General features: G+C 36.8%; 1 long non-coding RNA gene across 1 annotated transcript; it reads right to left on the bottom strand.

The window, feature by feature from the left end:
- Positions 1-2071: 2071 nt before the first annotated feature.
- On the bottom strand, positions 2072-22323 carry LOC138720709 (uncharacterized). The gene is made up of 3 exons (XR_011337457.1): positions 22239-22323; positions 2741-2798; positions 2072-2452 (listed from the first exon to the last, which is right to left on the bottom strand). It is a non-coding gene; the product is annotated as an uncharacterized lncRNA (long non-coding RNA).
- Positions 22324-22470: the final 147 nt, after the last annotated feature.

Below are 22470 nucleotides of genomic sequence, written 5' to 3'. Positions count from 1 at the left end.
AAAATTCAGTTAACAGTGCACTAAGTCCATCTTTACATTCTTTAAGGCTAATTGTTTAAGCAACACTTATCTAGCGGTGATATTGTCTGCCTGCTTATTTAAGGCCTCTTGTAGTTTGTCTAGAAAAATCATGTGAATAACGCCATTTTCCAGATTTCTTTTTTATCACCAATACAGGTGCGTTCCAAGCACTATTAAATGGGACTGTATGCCCGTGATCTATTTGCTCCTTCACTAAATTTTGAAATGTACCCAATTTTTCACTCGTTCATAATTCCAATATCTATTCCCATTGCATTTAACACATCTCTCCCCCCACAAGATTAGTGGAACGTGCACAACTAAGGGTTACACTACACTTCAACATAAGAGGCTGAGTTTGTAGACTAAGCCAAATGTATTTCAGGGATTCTTATTGACTCAAATCCTTGTGAGCCACGCTCTACAGAGTCAGCTTGGAATACACCTGCTTTGAACAAAATTAAATACACTATCCGGCTATCTGTTGGTATTAATACTAGTGGAAATGGTGTTCATAACACTAGTGGAGACAGCATCCATATCCTTGCTTAAATTATTCCAGTACAGCCTACATCAATGACCCCAGGTAAAACAAAGATTCCCAATCGAATTGACAATCATTCAAATTACAAGTTAGTAAAGCCACCCTCCAATGGTCCTTTTACATTCCGTGGTATTGTGTGAAGTGCAGACGATTGCAGCACTGCTGCGATGGTGGCGATCACGTCTATCTCGGTGCTGCCTCTGGTTCTTGCCCTGAGGTGAGAGCTGCTGCTCGCTGCGGAGGCGTCTGTGTTGGTACGTGCCTCTGAACCATGCTTTGCTCCTGGTTTTCTGACAATACTGTCCCGTTCTTATCCCATTTCGATTTACACCAACTGGTAAAATGTTTGCCCTTTCCACACCAAGGGCAGATTTTAGGCCCTCTCTCCTGGCATTGCAGTCTCTTTTAAAATGCTCTGCTTGATAGGTAAATGATCCTAGCTGTTGTTGTAGGTAATTGAGCCATTTCTTATCGTATCTCTTAACAGTCCCTTCTGCAATGCTGAAACTGCTCGGGTTTTTTCGGCAGCAGCAGCCGCCCCCCCCCCCCCAGCCCAGGGCAGAGGCCCCCCCGCAGCGAGCCGCTCCGCGGGAGCTGGAGGGCTGGGGGAGTGGCCCTCAGCCGAGTGGCTTGGTTCTCTTTTTACAGTTTTTTGGAGTCTCCTTTATCACTTCGTCACTAATTAGTTCCCAGCGCGGACCGCCGTGCCGCGCACGGATCAAAGCTTGCAATATTTCAATTTCTCCCCGCTGCTGTGCCTCCCTCCTGAGTTGCACCCATTGGTCTGAGGGACAGTGAGGGGGGCGATCGGGCTCCTTGTCGGTGTCTATCGGACCCAGGTCAAAGGGATAGTCGGCCCTCCCGTCGGGGGTTGCAGAGGCAAGCGCAGCCAGTTTAGGGGGGTGAGGGGTTAGTACAGTTGTTGACGATCCTGCACTCGGCTCGAAATTATCGCTCTGCTTTTTTGAGCCGACATGCGCCTTTGACGCTTCAAAAACTTTCTGCCAGGGAGCCCTCAGCTTTTTCGCTCCTTCTTTTTTCTCTATCGTAGCATCCCACAGTTTCATCCCCACATCATCCCAAAGTTCCCGCGTAAAGATAGGGGATGCAGTTATGGTGGGTATTTTCGCCTGTACCCATTTAAGTATTACTTTAAGATCATGCCCAGAGATATTTTTCCCTTGCTTTTGAAGAAGGGCTTTCATAAGTTCATATACGTCTCTTTCAGGGGAAGAAGCCTGGTTCCCCATTTTCCCGTTTCCCACAGCTCACCTCTATGCTCCAGAGGGATTATTTACCGGCCGGTTCCTGCTTCCTTTCAGCAGCTCATTCAACGTTCTGTGGAACTCGTGGCATGCCACCAGATAGGTGGTTCTCTGACCCTTGGCAATCACGTCGGTATCACGTCGGGGTCACCAATTTGCCGCGATTGAGAGACGGGACAATACTTGATACAAGCAAAAAGTGTCAATTTTATTGTGTTCTTCAGACGTATTTATACTAGCTACAAGAAGCGTGTCTCAAACCGATTGGTCCCCACACCAAACTAGGCAATCACAGATTGGTTAATACAAAGAAGCTTTTTTCAAACATTTACTTCCTTCAGCAACAACAATAGTTCCTCTTATCAAGGTAACTGTCTCGCAACCACAGACACCTGTGCTCATCCTCACATAGCCAGACTCTTTTGTTCCTTCTAAACAAAAGCCTTATCTCGCTCTTCCCAAGGCCTGCGGCGACAAGTTCCAGCACGTCCAGCACATCCTCCTTTATCAACTGGTCCCTGCTGGGGGTCTTCCTGAAGCTAGCCAAATCCTGTCCTACACATACTCTTTCTTCTTCCCCAAAGGCTCATTAGGCTTGGATTTTTGCTGAATCATAAATCTGCTATGAAACAGAATAGGGCAAAAAAATGAAAATAAAGGGGAGTAGTTGGTTAATAAGAGGATGAAATTCAGTGGAGTTAAAAAGTCAAAGCCCATTTAAGGTAGTTAAAACTCTAATTAAAGTGCTGTCATGTTGTATTCAGAATTAAATCCTATAATCATAAGGACAGAAATTTTATTTTGATGAGGTAGTGGATGAAACCCATGAAAGCATCCCATTCACCAGTTTACTTCAACTTCAGACATGTGGCCTCGAAAAGCATGTTTAAACTGAAAAATCTAGGAATACCTCTTTTATGACTCATTTCCATTGAGACAGTGCTAGCTCCTTCATCATTCAGCCTGGCCTGGGTGGTATGAGAGAAAAAGAGACAAAGTCAGCAGGAGAAGGAGTCAACAGCTCCAGTGTGCAAAATAGAGTTATCAGTTACTAGTAGAATTTTTAAAAATAACTTAAATAACCTAGTGTGTATCATAGATGAGTTTGCAAGTAATTTAAATCTACACACTGAGAGGTTATGTGGATTTTCACATGCTAATTTACCCGTTCAATTTAAAAAAATAAAAAGATTGAATAGCCCAGTGTATAATCTTTTCTTGTTCCCAAGTAAGTTAACTTACACACTGACAAGTTACGTGGGTTTTAGCACACTTATTTAGCACTTAAAATCAAAATGTGTCTAACATAGTAGCCCTTGTGTCAAATTGCATGCAGAATGTGGTCCTTATAACACTCAAGAAATGATCTCATATGTGTACTACAAACCTTCACTCTGTTTGCCAAAACCAGAGATAAAGAGGAGCAATGCAGAAACTAATCCTTAACATTAATGTTAAGCAAAAGGCATAGATGTGGAACAGAAAAAACAATGCAGACCACCTCAGAAGAGCAACGTGCCTCAGAAGGACCTCATAACAACAACAATTTGAGTCTCCACATGCTTCTCAATTTGGAACTTTAGAGACTTCTTCAAAGAATGATGTACAAATATAACATCATTGATGTGAAATGCTTAAGTGAAGGAAAAGGAAAGTCTAAAAGCAGGTTACTTTAAGGTAGCTTCTGCTTTGTGGCAATTTTTCAAAAATCTTATCTTAAAAAACTTGTATGAATAAAGCAACACAGAAATATTTTGTAGGGTGGAATGCAGCCAGTAAGCAATATTTTACATCTATTAATAAAGCCAGAACCCATAAAGAAAGTGAAAGTATTATACCAGTTCCTTGGCCTGGATGGAAGGAGCTGGATCTCCTTAGAGATAAAAGATATCCACTCTTCTCTCCCTCCTCCCAAAAGAAGAAAAAGAAAAAAGGCAAATACAAATCAACTGTTAATATTTGGCATAACACAGAGTCTCATCTGTTTGGAGCATGTGCATTTCTCAGCAACTTTTGGACAGTGAAAGACAGCAATAATGCCCTGCTTCACAACAAGAGTACAATAAAATTTTGACACAGTCAAGCATTGCTGTATTCTGATTTCAGTAGGCTTAGAGATATCAGAGATGTATTTGAGTGAATAATATTGAGGTGTTCTTTACCTCTGATTATGGATTTTTCCTCTGATTATGGACTGCCTTTCCATGACATATTGCTTATTCTGTAGATATATGAATTTCTTAAGGAAGATTTTATCATTTCCATCCAGATTCCAGTTTCCTCATTTAAGTGACTAATACATTTTAAATGTAAGTGTATTTACTAATACATTTAAATGCAGGATGCATTTTATTCCAAACAAGACTGCATGATGTACCTGTGGCACCAAGATGGTAAGGCCAAAGAAGCAATATTTGGGTCTTAAGCAAGTGTTGGGTCAACAGAACCTGGCTCTTTAGGCTGACTTCAACTATTCAGACAAGAATAATACAGTAGCTTATATATCATCCATCAAGTTCCTGGAATGCATACAGGACTGCTTTCTTATACAATTGTTAAATGCTTTCTCATATAACCAGGAATGAAGCTCTGCCGGACTTACTATTCACAAACCAAAGAAACCTGCTCGGTAATGTTTATGTTAGTAACAGCCTTGGCTGCAGCATTTACAATATTGTGGAGTGTGAGATCCCGCAGAGCACACTGAAGGTTAACACTAAGACAAGGAGTTTTGATTTCAGAAAAGCAAGCTTCAGCTTGCTCAGAGCTGAGTTGGGAGGGATTCTGTGGGAAGCTTCCATGGAGGATAAAGGAGCTAGCAAGTGCTGGGAGTTTTTAAACAATGCTTTCCTGGAAGACTGCTTTCCTAAGTCTGCAACAAATCAAATACTGTATAACCAACTTAGTGGCTTTCTATGATGAAGTAACCTCAGCAGTGGACACAGGTAAACCAATGGATGTGATCTATCTGGACGCCTGTAAAGCCTTTGACACGGTTCCCCACAACATCCTTCTCTCTAAATTGGAGAGATAAGGACTTGATGAGTGGATGGCTCAGTGGATAAGAAACTGGTTGGATGGTTGCATTCAGAGAGTAGTAGTCAATGGCTCAAAGTTCAGAAGGAGAGCCATGATAAGTGGTGTCCCTCGGGGGTCTGTACTGGGACCAGTGCTGTTTAATACCTTCATCAATAATGACAGCAAGACTGAGTGCATCCTCAGCAGGTTTGCAGAGGACACGAAGCTGAGTGGTGCAGTTGCCACAGTGGAAGGACAGGATGTCATACAGAGGGACCTAGATAGTCTGGAGAAGTGGGCCTGTGAGAACCTCACGAGGTTCAACAAGGCCAAATGCAAGGTCCTACACCTGGTTCATAGCAATCCCCAATTTCAGTATAGCATGGGGAGTGATGTGATTGAAAACTACTCTGCAGAGAAAGACTTGGGGGTGCAGGATCAACGAGAAGCTTGACATAAGCTGGCAATGTGTGCTCACAGCCCAGAAGGCCAACCGAATCCTGGGCTGCATCAAAAGAAGTGTGGCCAGCAGGTCGAGGAATGTGATTTTGACCCTCTATTCCTCTCTCGTGAGACCCCACCTGGAGTATTGTTTCCAGTAAGAAGGATATTGAACTGTTGGAACAGGTCCAGAGAAGGGCTACAAGGATGATCCATGGGCTGGAGCACCTCCCATACAAGGACAGGCTGAGAGCGTTGGACTTGTTCATCCTGGAGAAGAGAAAACTCCAAGGAGATCTTATAGCAACCTTCCAGTACCTGAAAGGGGTGCACAAGAAAGCTGGGGAGGGACTGTTTCAAAGGCTTGTAGTGATAGGACTAGGGGCAATGGGTATAAACTGGAGAGAGGCACATTTAGAGTAGACATAAAGAAGAATTTCTTCACCATGTGAGTGGTGAGGCGCTGGCACAGGTTGCCCAGGGAAGCTGTGGCTGCCCCATCCCTGGAGGTGTTCAAGGCCAGGTTGTATGGGGCCTTGGGCAGCCTGGACTGGTGGGATGTGTCCCTGCCCATGGCAGGGGGCTTGGAACTGGATGATCTTTATGTTTCCTTCCAACTCAAACTATTCTATAATTCTGTGATTCTATGAATACTAAAAGTAAATACAAGTTTTCAATATCTTTTCCAAACGCCCTCCCTTACCTGAAGCAAAAATGTTATACTTCTTATTGTAAAAGAAGCTTGGCTCTTCTTTACCCACTATTGTCTAAAATCCAATTTAGCTGTTTCTTCATTACTGTAGAATTTCGGAAGAAGACGCTATAGGTGCATGCACATTTTGTATGCAGCCGTGCTAGTCAATATATTAATCATCCTCAACTTGCTATCCATTCCTCTGTGAGAAGTTCTCTTTCTCCCACACTATTGCTGATGGAGAGATGTGGGTGAATACTACTGCTTCAAGCCAAATCTGGAAAATTAATTTAGCTCAGTAACAAGGCTTGAGGTAACCCATCTGATTCTACTTACCCAAAACATACATCTTTCAAAGATGCTGACTTCTCCCAGAAAGATGACTCTTAACTGAACTAGGGCAGTGGCTGTTAAATTCACCTGTACTCTATTTCCCAGTATTCTAGTGCTGTTTCTACCATGTCTTTTTTATTTCAGGTTTGGATACTATAGATATAAATCAGATCTATCCTCAACTCATTCTGAGGGTGTGAGAAAATATGCATGAAATTCAGCAGCTACAGTGCTGCATTTAAAGAAAGTTTGTGGTCTCTAACTCTTTTCCTGCTCAATATAATTCAGAGAATCTGACTCAATGTCCCCTAATTCTTTATTGTGCTACTGTAAGGAATAAAAGTGTGTACTAAAATCAATAATATAATGTTACTTACTCATTCTATCCTCCTCTATTTCATGTCATTCCAAAGTGATATTGAAATACCACTAATGGAACAGTGAATCTATTTTGCAATTATAGTAACAGCTACTTGTTGGAACAATTTGTGAGAGAATCTGGAAGGTGCTACAGCTGTTATTAAGCACTGCCACGTTCTTTCCAAGCAATGATGATGGTGTTAATTTAGTTCTGTTTACCTCACAGTAAGAATTTCCAGTTAAGCCAATTTCAAACCCAATGGTTCAGGCTCAGCATTTCTGGAAGTAACACTGAAGAGCAGGATGGGCTGATGGGGCTTATCTTGAAACGGTTGCATAGAGAACTAGCTTAAAAAATAGGTCTTTGAAAAACTGTGTGCCCACATGATCAACTGATTATAAACAAGAAATGTACATGGGAAGAATGCATTCCAGTTGTCATCTTAACTCCACTCTGGGGTAATGTTTTCTCCTTCTGGACTAATTTCTCCTTCTAGAAGTAACTGTGATGCAATAAACATACATATGTCCTAGCTGAAAGGTCAGTGAAAACACAAGAAATGAACAGAGTTCAGTACTCTCTGCAGTGGGGATCCAGACTAAGATCCAGTCTTTGAAGTTGCTGTGTGGCCATGCAGAGTTACTTTTCTTGTCTGGTGGCTGGCCATGTTTTGCCTGCAAAATGGGCATCTGACATATTTTGCAAAGAACTTCAATATTTGTTCATAAAAATATGTAATGATAAGATGAATATCACTATTAATACACAGGAAGAAATACCCTGTAGTCACTAGTGCCCTATTAGAATATTGATTAGCTTGTCTGAAGACAGTTTCTATCAAGGACTGACGATCACTGTGCATTAAAACTGCCTGAGGATTTTTTAGGCATTCTGCTCTTTTGGATGTGAGAAATAAGAAACTTAAAATTAGATCTTGCAATGAAAATTTATTGCATTTCTCAGAAAACCCAAAATCTATAAATAGATAACTCTAACATAGCATTTTTAGAGGCAATTTGTAGCTTTGCCTTTGCAGTGTTTCCAGGGATGCAGTTTTCTGCAATCTGATTTTATTGCTCTGTCGAGGGATTATTTTGTTATGAATTATATATTCAAGGTAAGCCTGAAGAAGGAATATCATGCGGGATGTTATTGAAGTTAATCAGTATTAAATAAGCATGCATCAAAGAATTTTAGAATGAGTGAATTGGATGTCTCAATACAGTCATGTTGATGGGCAAACTGCTGTGCTCTACAGGTAGAACTCAGACCTGATCAGCTGAATGCTATAGTCTTTGTATCCACAACTGGATTTATTACCTCACTTAGTGGATTGATACTTTCTAGAACTACTGCTCCAGAAGTGAAAAACCAAGAAGAAATAAGGACATTTTCCTCAAAGATCCTTAACTTTACTTCATATAGAAGGTCCAAGTTTCATTTTTAAATGGAGGGCTCCATGTGAAAACAACTTAACGGTCTACAATGCCACCAAATTGTAAAGCTGGTAAAAATTTTCACAAATACTTAGGGATCCTTCACACATTCTTTACTCTTCACTAGCTTAATTATATAGTGGATCATATCCATTAGAATATACTTGCATTATTGAAAAATAATGAATCAGTTATCCCTATAACACAGCATTCATACTGTCCTGTGTCTGCATAATAATTTTTTAGCATAGTAATATCTTTAGTGTGAATTTTTTCCTGAAAAAGGTATATTTTACTTGTCTCATTTTCCTTTGTTTTGCAGCTTAAAGACAAATACATTACTCTTATTGATATTAAAAGAAGGAAAGAGAAATCTTATTATTTTAGTACTTAAATCAGACAAAATCTGAATACAGTTTGACTTCTCATTGTAGGATTTAGGTACTTACACAAGTCAAAACATTGGAGTTTCACTTACTCCTATCAAAGTCTTCATTATTCATTAATTCAAGCCATATGGTAATCTACTTATGAGGGCCATGTAATAACTCTCTTTTCAAAAAGGATGAGTGTAAGCAACAAGACTATTTGAAGTGTAAGTCATTCCTTTGAATTTATGAAAGCAGCAAAATCCAGTCCTTATTTAAAAACCTGGCTAGATATGGTTTTATCATGTTTTACTGCCAAGGTAGTCAAACAAATAAAAGCATTGGCAGAATAAGTTTAACAAGTCAAGTCATTGAATATAATGAATTATTTCCTCTATCCATGAAGAAATTAATGTTTATTCCTTTATAAAATCTGCCTTCATAGTGATTATATCATCTGTCATGTGCATAGCATAATGAATTCTGTAAAAAGGACATCACATTCCTCCACGCTTATTTGAGAACGAGCAGTGATTATGGACTACTACATGTGTAGGCAATTAATAACTAGTGTTATTTTCAAGTGTTGATATCTATGATAGTTATAGCCAAATAAATCATGTGTGCTCGGCTTTTTCTATACCCAGGAAATCCAAGGCACTGAGCTTGCCTCACATGCTATATGATGCTGTTCCCTACATACGCTGGTCAACTGTGTAGACTCTATTTATCTCTCTATGCACATTCATTATTTTTCCTACTGGTAGCTGAGCACTTTCAAAACAGGTAGTTGTCATGAATACAGAGCTATAGCTGTATATTATTAGCCTTTCACATAGGATATAGGACCAACCACACAGGTTAAGCTTAAACTGGCAAATAACTTAACTTTATTCTTTGCTTCCTTGAGTAGTCACTTTAGAAGTGTGAAAGTAGCAACAGAAAAAGAAAACCCAGATAATGTGAGATATTCAGTAACCCCAAATGGCACAAAGTTTTTCAGAGACACTTTCAAATTGAAGAAGTTTTCTTGTTCTTCTACCTAATGCAAAGACACAGTCCTAAGTAAAAAGCAGTCTCTGAGTAAACATACATTGACTCCATCCAACTTGTCCTGGCAGGAGATCTATGAAGCTGACAGTACAGTTCCAAAGGAACAGATTTCCACAGGTAGCTTTGTAAGTTATTAATTATGCAGCGTCATATTTATTTATATTTTTGGATACACTTAGTGTGTCCCAAATGAAGTCTAATAAAGTAAGATTTTATTAACCCTACTGTAATTGAAGTCTTCCCATTCTTCCCCCTCCTTTATATGTGAGGAACTCAAGACTTTTGCTTTTACAGTTTTGTTTGTTCTACTTACACAGATACACAGATTACACAGATATCACGTGTAATAAAATAGAAATTAGTTTTGTCTGGAACTAACAATGATTCTGCTTCTCCAGGACCAAGTAAAAAGAAATATTATTACATGAACTCTGGGGTTTTGGTACTACTAATTTGGTACTAATAATTATACTTAGTTAAAAATTATACAATGCAAAATTAGTGTCCATTTTAGTAGTAAAGGCCAAAGGGAAAAGAGGAAAGAGCTTTATCTGGTTGAGAGATATAGGAACTAAGATGCGATTATGAGGTAATCCGGGTCTGATCAAATAAAAATTTAATGTAGAAAAGCTTCAACCGTGAGCACATGGTCTTACACTGTGATATCAGTAACCCTGAACTAAGACAAAATATGATAAATCTCTGAGGAATTCACTATAAATAAATAAGTTATTAAAATTCACATCAATTTACTTAGCAGAAACCTGTTGGCCCAATAAACATGCTCTAGAAATATGTTGCTTGATATTGCACATTTGGAACTTTGTTACTCATCAGTTTTAACCTTTAAATATATTGATTGTGACCAAAAATGTTTTATAGACTGATACCTTCCTGCAATTTTATTTTATTCATTTACATATCTACTTGATACTGTTTGAATATTACATAATATCCATAAAATAAGTAAAATTTCCATCAACTCAAATGTAATGCTATCAACTAAAAAAATGTGCAAGTTAAATACTTGAAGAAAAACCTGATAAATTAATAATAAAAACATAAGAATGAATAAATTTACTAGTATGACTGCAGCAATTCCTGGAATACGGCAACTAGTACTTATTTACCACACTTACCACGTGTAAACATGTTTAGACTTATATTTTACAAAACAGTTGACTGGAGTCTGCTTAGTCAAAGACTAATGTACACAGTGCTGTAAAGTAATTAGTATTGTATACACCAATGAAATACTATTATTTTCTTGTTTTCGGGGCATTGAATGTGGGTTAGCAGTAAAATAGTAAAAGAATAACACATCACAGTTATTACATTAATCTGTAAATAAAATAGAACGCATTTTTCTGGTGCTCTTTTTAAAATATAGGAAGGAAAAAAGAAGGGAAGGAAGAAAGTAAGGAAAGCAGGAAGCCAGGCAGGCAAGAAGGAAATATATTGTTTCAACTAAAAATTTGCTAACTGTTATACAATAAAGCTTTCCTGGAAATCACAAGGACATACAAGGATCTAAAATCAGCACCTCTTCTCCCCTCCCTTTCATTATAGGATACTAGCTATTACTTTCTGTTGGCTACTAAATAATCTTAGCAAGTAAGAATTAGTGTCCCTGTTCCTTCATAGGTGGCAAGAACTGATCAATACTCTGTTTTAGTCTGATTTGCTGTATGAAGAGAACAGAATTTCTTAAAGAAAACACATAGCATGACTCTTCATATCTACTACTGACACAGGTTCCTGACATGACAAGTCTAGCTCATCTGCTATAATGCTGTTCTCAAATTTAAACTGTTGTTCTGAGACTTGCATCCAATTCTAAGTGCAAAGTTGTAGGAAAAAAATTTCACAGAAAGGGTCATTGGGTACAGGAACAGGCTGCCCAGGGAGGTGGTTGAGTCACCTTCCCTGGAAGTGTTTAAGGCATGGGTGGATGAGATGCTGAGGGGCATGGTTTAGTGATTGATAGGAATGGTTTGTCTCGATGATCCGGTGGGTCTCTTTCAACCTGGTGATTCTATGATTCTATAATTCTTTACCTATATATTAACACATATAGCTATGCTCTTTGGCTGATTTTTTTTCCAAGTATTTTCATGAACATCTGTTGACTTCTAGTATTTTCAGTCTTACAGAACTGGACTGGTTGCTGTCTTATCAAAGGCTACCTACGGAAGAACACTGAGTTTCTTGTTGCTACCTTATATATTCCTTTCTCATATGTTCTGTGATTTCCTTCTGTGATCTCAATTTTATCTGTTGTCTTAAAAGCTTATGATTAAATGTTTACTTCCAGTCCTTGTGTAACTGGGCTTTCCTGTTCTCTAACAAAAGACCACCTTGTGGCCAGATTAACCTGTTATGTAAACAGAGAATCAAAAAGTGCAAATTTATGTGTGACTGAAACATGTGGGACTAAATGTGCCCGAGCCTATCTGCTGGGTTACCTTTGCCAGGAGTCTAGGTATAGTCAGCATGCAATTAGTGGAGACAAAGCAAGGCATTAAGGGTAGGAATATGTGCTTTGATATGCCCTTGAACCTCTTCTTTTAGCCCTGGTTTACCCGTACAGAGTGTCCCAGTCTGTAGAGTTAGGCTTTTTTTCTTTTTCTGTCATTCCAAGATGAGCTATTTTAACTATATTATGATGACGTTCTTTTAACTGTGATCTTTATATTTTCCACCATTTAAATTCTGTCCTTTTTGTGTATTCTATTTATGTATGCCCAGAGAATTTTGTCTTGCAGTTATATGACTGGCATAGTATTTAATAGTATTGCCTAGCAACTGATTTTGAAGAAGTTTTTTATATTTTCAATCTCAAATTATCATTAAGATTAAATTAAAAATCTCTTTATAACTTATTCAAAACATGCTTACAGTCCAAGTTTTAAAAGCAGATTTTCATGATTGATATTTGTAGTAAATCAAATGGAATATAGAAAGGTTATGTTTTCATTGTACAATCATATATCAACACCTTTTTTAATATATTAATTAGACTATAAACTTGCCAAAGAAATCTGGTAAGAATCATTTTAGAAAGAATATTTTCATATAATTACTTGAGATATGTTCTTTATAAATATTTATGATCTGAATATAATTTTTGGGTTTTTTTCCTTTAGGCACTTACTTAAAAGAGATGAAATTCAGGCCACTTCTACATAGCTATCATTGTTAAATTTATTTTAGGATATTATAAAAAATTGAGAATTAAAGTCTGCATAGCATAGAATTTTTCAGTTTGATCCTTCATTTTCTTATTAGCTACGTACGACATTATCCACTAAGATGGGCCATTCCACCCTTGTACTGGTATTTTTTGTAAATCATGTAAAAGCTGAGTATTATGAAGCAGTATCGATGATGAATTTCTGGTAGCGATTATGACAGACAGAAGAGTCATTAAAACTTACAAAGTAGTAGTAAGTCCTAAGTTGAACAAAAAGTGGATTTGTGAGGAGATAATTGGGAGTCAAAAGACAGGCACTGATGAGTTATTAGATATAGCAGAGAAAGCATAAAGTAAAATGAGATGTTATTACACGTAATTCAAAGCTAAAAATAATTTGCTTTTCCAAATTTCTGATTCTCTCCTCAAAGAAACCCTGCGGAGAAAATTTAGAACTTAAAAAGGAGAGAATTCACGCCCTGTTGATGTATTTTTTACACTAAATTTCAGAGATATTTGTTCTACTCCTTTTGCAATCATTTGAGCCTTATTCTGAAATTTTTTTTAAATTGCCTTTTTCTGTTGACTTATTGTCAATGAGTCTTCATGAAGATTCTGTGTAAACACTGTAAAAATGGGGGCACAAAAAGAAAATAGTATTTATTCAAGCCTTAAAAAGGAATATTACTGAATGGCATGATAAGGAAAATTAAATACAGGGTTAAACTAAAGGTTTTATTCATCCCTAGCACTTCCTCTCCTGCCAGTTTTAAAACACAGAGTGAATATTCAACAATTTTTAAATTTCAAAGACCATCACTTATCATCTATAATACAATGTTGATGATGGAGTATCAGTGAAATTTCCATGCTGCTGTGCTGGTGAAGCTGTAGATGTCTCCTCCAGCCATACACGGAGATGTAGCTGTTCTCTTATTTTTCTCATTCAAAACCAGCTAATTTCTAGCTAATTTCTAAGTCAAATTTTGAAACCTTATCTAGTTTGCTGTCAATGCGCTCGAGAATGAACTGCATTTCACTTTAACTCAAGGCGTATCTAACTTCACACAAAACAATGTTCAGCTCAGTAGTTCCTTTGTGACTCCTTTGGGTTTTTTGCTCCTTGGATTCCCATTGCTAAGTGGGATTTATTCACTCTCTGTCTACATTTCTATTGTTTCTTTAATAGTTTTCTTTTAAGAGCAAGGAATCAACTAACATATTGTTCTGATCATGAATAATAGAAATTTGTGGACCTCTAGGAAACAGGTTATAGAAAGTGACATGCCCCTACAAACACGTGTTTTTCCTTTACTTTTCATTTGTACCCAGCTATTATACATTCCAAATTTATATTGTGGATATATCTATTTTTTAAAAAAAGTTATGATTGGATGACAATTTTACTTTCATTAGCATTTAGAATGAAAAAGTCCTTTTTCCATCTGTTGTAAAGGAGCAGGATAATGTTTTGAAGTGTATAGATAACAAGTGGTATGTAAAAGATTATATTGCTACTATTAGGAACAGTATTTTTTTGGCTAGGAACATTCATACTAGATCATTTACTAGTTCATTTAATGCCCATCCTTCTTTTTTTTTTCATCTGTATTTGTTTTATTAAATAATCTACATTTTACTTTTGTGACTAAGGAAAAAGCCCCAACCCTTGCATTTACTTAGATGTTGTTATTTCCAGTAGTAAAAACTTCTTGAAACAGCTTAGCTGTGTTCACTTAAAATAAGGTACATGTAAATTAAAAGAGAAACATGGCATCAAAACAACAGGTACTTGGGATTCTCAAAATACTGCATTGGTTCAAAGTTTTTCTGCTCAGTCTTTGTAATTAAGAATTTTTTTTCTAAGAATTACCTCTCTAAATTTTTTAGAGTAGTATCTTCAAAAATGTCTTCAAAAGGGTACACATAGTACAAAACTAGGCTCAGTCATGGATGATGTTTTCCAATTGTCACAACTTTGGAAATAAATAAAAGTTTCATCACTTGACCCTACTGATAATGTTCTTAATAATAAAATCAAGTTTTTAGTATTCTGCCTGTCAGGCGTGTCAGCTCTGATTTAGGAAAAGAGACATTGTCTTTCAAGTTTGCTGATGCTGAAGTGTTTTTCAATACTGTCTTCTCATAATTGCAAGGGAAGTGTACTGTACACTGGAAGTGTACTGCACACTGGAAGTGTACTGCTGCAGCCCAAGTCTTTGTTTCAAAGGAATTGAACTTGGTTTGGCAACACTTTTAAACATGTTTAGATTATTTAAGTCATCCTGGCGAAAACAAATAAGATGGAGGTTATGCAAGTGGTACCTTCTCAGTGTTTTGGATTTTCTCATTTCAGGAAAATAATAGTAATTAAAAATCAAAGAAACTGAAAAGCAAGTGCATAGAGAAAGCAGGATGTGAGGCAAGGTGATTAATCATATATTTCAGGCTTTTCAAGGAAACCAGCTTTAAAACTGAAGAAATATCTGTGAGGAAGTATTTTATATAATGATACTTCATCCTACAAAACATGCATTTCTTTTCTACCATTGAATCAAGACATTTTCTCTTGAATGAAATTCCAAAACATTTAGCTTTAATGACCTGAGCAATTAAACAGCATATCAATCCAGTTGTCTCCATTATTGCTTCTTTCAACATCATCTTTCTTCCATAATCGTCCTTCTTCTAAAACTAGATATATAAGCTACCTAATAACAAAATTATACAAACTTCATTACATAGCAGCAAATCTGTCCAGATAAAACACTGCAATGCAATGCTCTTTTAATTTGGACTGACTTCTTAAAGATATTCACATCTGTTTTGTCCATAGCACCATCTGAAACCTGAAACACACCTTCCATCCTTTTTTCTCCATTGTTTATCTCTATCGGTTACCTTCTGCAATGCAGAGAAGACAAAACCTTATTTGATAACATGCAGTTGATGTAGCTCTTCAGACAGGTGGCGTAAAGACAGCCTCAACACTTATCTGCCAATGAACATCCAGGTTGATTGGTATTTTTGCCATCAAACTGTTTGAGATCATTATTAAAAGTGAAGCGTGGACAGCCCATGCTTCTTCTTTCAACAACAGCATATGTGGACTGCAGCAGAAACATCAGACCTCTTACAGGTTATGCTGGGCAATTTCATCACGCTTTTTATTGAATGCTGAAATTGTCCAGAGATTGCCTTGAATGCTATGTGAAAAAATAGAAGCTGAGACTGGAACATGGATCACCTCACACCCAGTTGTACGTGTTATATACAACGAGTTCTTTATCTGTTTTTTTGTTTTTGTTTTTTTTTGCATTGAATCAAATCAAATCACTAACACTCCCAGTGTATTTTACATTATATTTTTTACAATACAACTGTGAAGGGAAAACAATAAATGCTCTTCTGTGAATGTCAATTAAAAAAAAGAGTTAAAGGTAAATATTTAAAATATTTCTATATTGCCCAGAGCATTTAGTTATTTCCCTAATTTATTTAGCTGGAGTTTCAAGAAATGGGAGCAAATAAACTGTAAGAACTAGGCTTGATTTTGTTCCTCTAATGTTCTTTTTAATAATTAATACTAGAATTCAGAAAAAATAGAATACAATTTGTATGCATAAAGAATTAACTTTTATCGCAAATCCAAGAAAACAAAATATTTCCTACAGATTTTCTTCTGTGGTTAAGTACTTATTTAGAGCAAATTCTCTGCTTTCAAGGTAGCATTTCTCCTGAAGTGAAAAGAAAACAGAAAGCCATGAGTCATACTGGCAATATGCTCACAGCTATATGAATCAATGGGACAACTTGTTTATATGCTGTTTGTTGTATTAAAACATTGCAGAAATTGATGCAAGTATAGTTTCCAGAGCCATCCTGTCTTCATTTTGATAGACCCATTCTAATAAAGAATGGAGAAAATGCATGTATCCTCATCATGAGTTGAATTGTATTTTCACAATAGTTTCACATGTTACAAGCACATGCGGGACATGCAGCAGTGGAATAAAGCAGCATCACTTGCTGTACTTCTGTTGGGGCAAGTGAAGCATTCTGCTGTCTTTCTGAACTTCTTTTACTATCTGTGAACTTAATACTCTGTGACATATTCTTTTGCCCAGACAGTATAAAGATGTTAAAGACAGAAGAGAGCTAGTCGTTTTCATGTTTCCTTGTGGAAGTTCATAAACCATAGTCTTAAAATAATGTGGAAGGGGCCTGCTTCTGCAATAGCCACTTCTGGAATTAGAGAGGCAAGTAGTAATTGTCTAGTTTGGAAATGACCTTTGAGGTGTGGATATAGTTTCAAGGCAATTTAGGCAGAACATGTGTTATTTCCACCACTCCTTCTTATAAATTTGATCCAACAACTGAGATTCACTGAAAATGGGGTTTCTATCTTTTTCATCTCCTGAACCCAACAAAGGTAACAAATTTCTGAATATTTCCAGCATTTGTTCTGGTACTCAGGGCAGTACATATTATATTCATTAGCACATATGGCTTGTATTACTTCCTCCCAGAAATCAGTCCAAAGTGTCTGTTTGCATACAAAATCATTCTACTAAGCCTGATGTCCTATGGATGGGGGGAAAAAAGTTTTTAAATATTAAAAAGAAATATTAAAGGAAACTTAAATCTGTTCAGCAGTCAGAGAACAGAAGATCTGTATTAATTCAGTGAAAAGCTGTGTGTGTTGATCATCTCGATACTCAGGTCAAATTGTTGAACATTTTCACATAAAATTTTTCCAGTGCTGGATTCACAAAAACAAGAAGGAAACTCCCTTTTATATCATCTGTCAAACATTTGCCTAAATTCTTGCCTAAATCACCAGAAAAATTCCTCTAATCTAAGAAACTTGGACTCCCATATCTAATCTTACAGAACACTGCAGTGATCTGTAGTGCATAGTAAATCTGATAAGACATGCAGGGAAGATAGGGTAAGGACAGAAATCCAGACAAGATTAAGAGAGGAAAAAAAAAAAGATGAATTCAATAATTGCACAAATATTGGAAGAAGTGGCACAGAAAGGTGGTATAGTTCCCATCCTTGGAGTTTCTCATCAGACACGTGGACACAACACTGAGCGTCCCAGTCCAACTGAGCCTAGTTTGGCTGTCAATGTTGCTGTGACCAGGAGGCTGAATTAGAGACCTCCTCATGATAGAATCATAGAATAATAGAATAACCAGGTTGGAAGAGACCCACCGGATCATTGAGTGCAACCATTCCTATCAAACACTAAACCATGCCCCTCAGCACCTCGTCCACCCGTGCCTTAAACACCTCCAGGGAAGGTGAATCAACCACCTCCCTGGGCAGCCTGTGCCAGGGCCCAATGACCCTTTCTGTCAAGAATTTTTTTCCTAATGTCCAACCTAAATCTCCCCAAGTTTCCAGTCTGAAAGATTCTCTCCTCAGAATTATATATTCAGATAATTCTAGTCTGTTTATTTTTTAGTTTCCCCAATCTGTAACATATGAACTGTAATTTAGACAAAGAATAAAAATTTATTGCTCCCTTGAAGGTTAGAATTCTTACTTGAGAGGACTATATTTTAGTCTTAACTTCATTTTGTGTTTATTCTAGGAAAGCAGGTATAAAACGTCATAGCTCGTACACCTGATAAATCAAACTTACCCAATAACTTCTGGCTTTTCCTGAGAGGCAGAAGCTATGGGTTTAAAAACTGCCATGCAGAAAATATAAGTCTTCCATACTTAAGAAAATGCAGTTGTCTGTATAAAGAAGCTGTCTGGCAAAATAGTAATAGTAGTCATATTTATAAGAAATAATAAAAATACCCATAGAATTTATTAAGCAAGAATCTATTTCATGCTTTTTTTCATCACGAAAATGAAAAACAAAATTCCATTTCATGTGAAATGACTGCTGTCATTTTCCCCTCCAATTATGGCTTGAGATGCTTGGAAAATTTGCATTAAAAGAAGTTCACTTATGAAAAATGCAGTTTCTTTAAGATCTTCCCCAGAGAAGATTTTTCTTTGGTATTATTATTTCTCTCGAGCAGTAAAATCAAAATAAAAGATTTTGTTTCATGTTAGGAGACTTTCTGAAAAGGGGGTTGAATCAAGATCTTTTGTTAGGGAGGGATCAGGTAGTAGCTTAGGTATCTGAGTTGTGACACTTCGAAAGGACTTTGAAAAATGGACGTTTTAGAAGTGTTATATCTTGTTGTCGATATTGTTGTGCATCATCAGTTTTTTATTTTCTTTCAAGAGAGCGGAATTTTAAAAAATCCTATAATTCTTAAATATCATAGGACATATAATAGTCTGAATGCTTATTCTGCATCAGAAATGAGAAAATAAGGCTTCTATGAAGAACTAGGACAACCTGAGCCAATACTTCAATCTTAATTCAAGCTGAAATAAGACATTTTAGTCCCATTCAAATTGTCAAGATTTCTGAACAATAACTTTCTACTACTATTTTAAAATTAAATCAAATACCAATGTGTTTTCTCCTCAGTTCAGCAAGGAATCTTGAAATATTAGGAATCTCTAAAACAAATCACATTTTTAAATTTTGTGAAAAAACTTTACCAGTGGAAATAAGAAATTAAGGAAATAAACAGAACTTCACAACAGGTACAAGAGCTAATCAGTGGCTTACAGGCATGTAACTTTACCAGTACTTTACTAGTAATGAAAGCATTATTGCATCCTAAATGTCCTTGGAGTAATCTTTATTTTGCAATAGTATTGCCAAACTTCTCTACTCTTATAGTGGCCTTTTCCATTCTTATGCTAAAAATTTAACAGCTTTTATAAGGCAAGTTTTGTAAATCAGCAGTCAGGGCACTGACAGCTCCTGGAATCATGAGCAAAGGGGGAAGTATCTTGTAAATCAAGGGATCGATATCTGTTTCCATTACCTTCAGAAAGCTGATGAGGGAAATCTTTATAAAAAGTCAGTTATGAAAGATTACCTTTTGCTTCTCATTTCTAAACTGCACAGAACAACAGAGAAGGAGTGGTCCTCAGCCAAAAAGTACTTAATTATATTATGTGTAGCAGGAAGAAAAAAACACAAACCACCAAACAAAATCCCATTAATAAAACCCCCCAAATAATTCATTCTCCAGATGAAGTTCAAGCTTGTACTTAAAGCACAAAGGAGCTGAAACAAAGTTCTAATAAATTGCCTTTTATGAGGGAAGTTAACAGCTTCTGTGTCATTCAGGTGTATCTCTGTTCCTTAAATCAGTGTTTCTCCCTCATATTAATTGCAGAAAATTGATCCCCTGGCCCACGTAGATAGTGTTTTCATCAGCAGTTAAATCTCTTTCCAAATGTTTTTTGTGTTCCCTTGGAAAATCAGTAGCTGAATTGCTGTGAGTGGTCAGGCAGGAAAAAAATGTTCAACATCACTTGTAGTCTCCACTCCTCAGCCTCAGTTGTTCCTTTAGCAATAGAAGAGATTCTAGTCCTAGATGAAAACAACAGCCCATCCAAGCTGAAGTTGCTAGTAGTGAAAAAGCCTTTTGGAGATCACTAGCCATTGATTATTTTTAATAAGGGTTATAATGCAAGAGACTCCACATATCTGCCCAGACAGTACTTCTATCCACTCCTTTCTATACAGTCTGTAGAAATTAAATATTAAATATTCAATTGTTACAAAAAAATGTTGAACCGTTTAAGAAGAGCTCTTTAAAGACAATTTCCTGTTTGTAGAACATGTCAGAACCACAGATCTGCAGATGAAAATAATTTTCTGAATTGTTACCACCAGAGCAGCCTCCTGTTTCTGTTGAAATGCCCTAGTGCAAAACTGGAAGGCTCACTTCTACAGGGACAGGCATTAGATTAAAACATGCAATGTATGGCTGAGACATCTTTGCATGCGCTAGCAAGTTGTTCAGTTTTCCAAGGCTGACATGTGATGTCTATCTGCAAATGATTGTACAATAAACTGCTTTGGATTTGAACCACCGTTGTTTCCACAGCATGCTAATCTGTTGTCTAGTTAACAGAAATGTCTATCCATAGCCTTGCCACAATGAACCGCCTTTCAAACATGCTGGCAGAGCAGAAAGTTCTGGTTTTGTTGGAGGAATGAAGAATGTAGCTAAAAGGAAAATAGTTCTTTTTTTCTGAAAGATAGAAAAGATCCTGCCTCATATTTGGCGATACCTGTGAACTGAACAGTATACTTAGAAGATAACTGGTTACCATTTTATCCACAGCAACAAAAATAGTTCTAAATTTTTTAGATGAGTGGAACCTACAAAACTTGGTCTACTGTTTGATGCATTTAATGGCTTAGGAAGAGAAAGGCTAACTGCTTTGGACACAGTAAATAGATTTGCTCAGATCTTAGTGGTGGATTCATTTTAATGATCTAGATGATGTAAGTCTGATGATAAAGCTCAAGCTAAGTTTAAAATCAAATTAACCATAGGAATTCCTTATTTTCTTCCTTAGTAGATTTTTGGGTTGTTTCTCTATTACAAAGCTCTTCAGTGATGTTACAAAGAGGAGATTTTACCTAAGGGATTTTATTTTGGCCAAACATTCTTTATTAAATATATTGCCCTTTCCTTTACTTTATCATAGTAAATTTGTTACAATTAACAGGATGGAAAGAAAAAGGACAAAAATATGCCTACATGCCTCCTCGGAGCTCAAAAACCAGTTGACAGAAATCAGATTAAGCACTTCAGAAAAATACACAGTATATTTCTGCATGGAATATCAGAACCAAACCTTTTCTTTTTTTCAAATTCCCCTTGCTAGACACCTGCAGCTGAGATAAAAAAAAAAGAAACAAAGGAGATCTTAAATGCTGCATATACAAATGTAGCTGCTTTAAATATATTTTGTACATATCTTCCTTCTTCCTCTCTCTGAAGGAAGGAACACATTTCCTTTCAAGGAGTACATTACAGTACATAGCGAATAGAGAAGAAAACATTTTAAAGTTAACTTTACTTCTTACGTTGCCAGAAGTGCAGTGTCAATTAAAAAAAACAAAAAATCCAGGTTATTTCCATTATTCCGTTATTTCAACACAACGTCCTTGCTGATACCAATAACAGCTGCCAAATTACAGATCTAAGAGACATTTCTATCTCACATAGCAACTTTTCCAAGGAACAGCAGAACAGATCCTGTCTTAAGCAAAATATCCTTCCATTAATTTCCAGATAAGAGGTGGTCAGAAATCACATGGGTAACCTCCACACAGGAATTAGGAAAAAGCAACAGAATGAAATTTGTAAGTATAAACTGCCTTAAGAATTGACACCAATCAGAAATCAAGATAAAGCAAAAAATCATCGCCTGCTCACAGCTCCCTTTCTTTAAAATCTTCAAGCAGGACATCAAGTAGACCTAAAAAAATGACAAGCTCTTACAAACATAAAACACTTGTTTATGTCCACACACTCATATTCTTTTTTACTCCTCTACCATTTCCAAGGTGTTCTACAAGAGCCCCGGTCTATATACATTTTGTCCTCAAGCACATTACCTTACTTTCAAGATTTTGATTTAATCTCTCGTATCTTAAAAAAATAGTTGCAACTGGCAAAACATCCCTTCTTCTTCTAAGAGGAGTTGGATCTATTTTTAACTGTTCTTAGATATCTCTCATGCCATGATCCTTTTCCAGTAACGAGGATTAATTGGAGCCACCTGCCTATATTTCCTTAGATGCATGTGTTCACCCTGTCATAGGCATCAAATAACCTCATTATACTTGC

The sequence above is a fragment of the Phaenicophaeus curvirostris genome, chromosome 5 (assembly GCF_032191515.1).
Source record: "Phaenicophaeus curvirostris isolate KB17595 chromosome 5, BPBGC_Pcur_1.0, whole genome shotgun sequence".
Lineage (NCBI taxonomy): Eukaryota > Metazoa > Chordata > Aves > Cuculiformes > Cuculidae > Phaenicophaeus > Phaenicophaeus curvirostris.
Note: the sequence above shows the minus strand (reverse complement) of the source record. Positions and strands in the feature narration are given on the sequence as shown.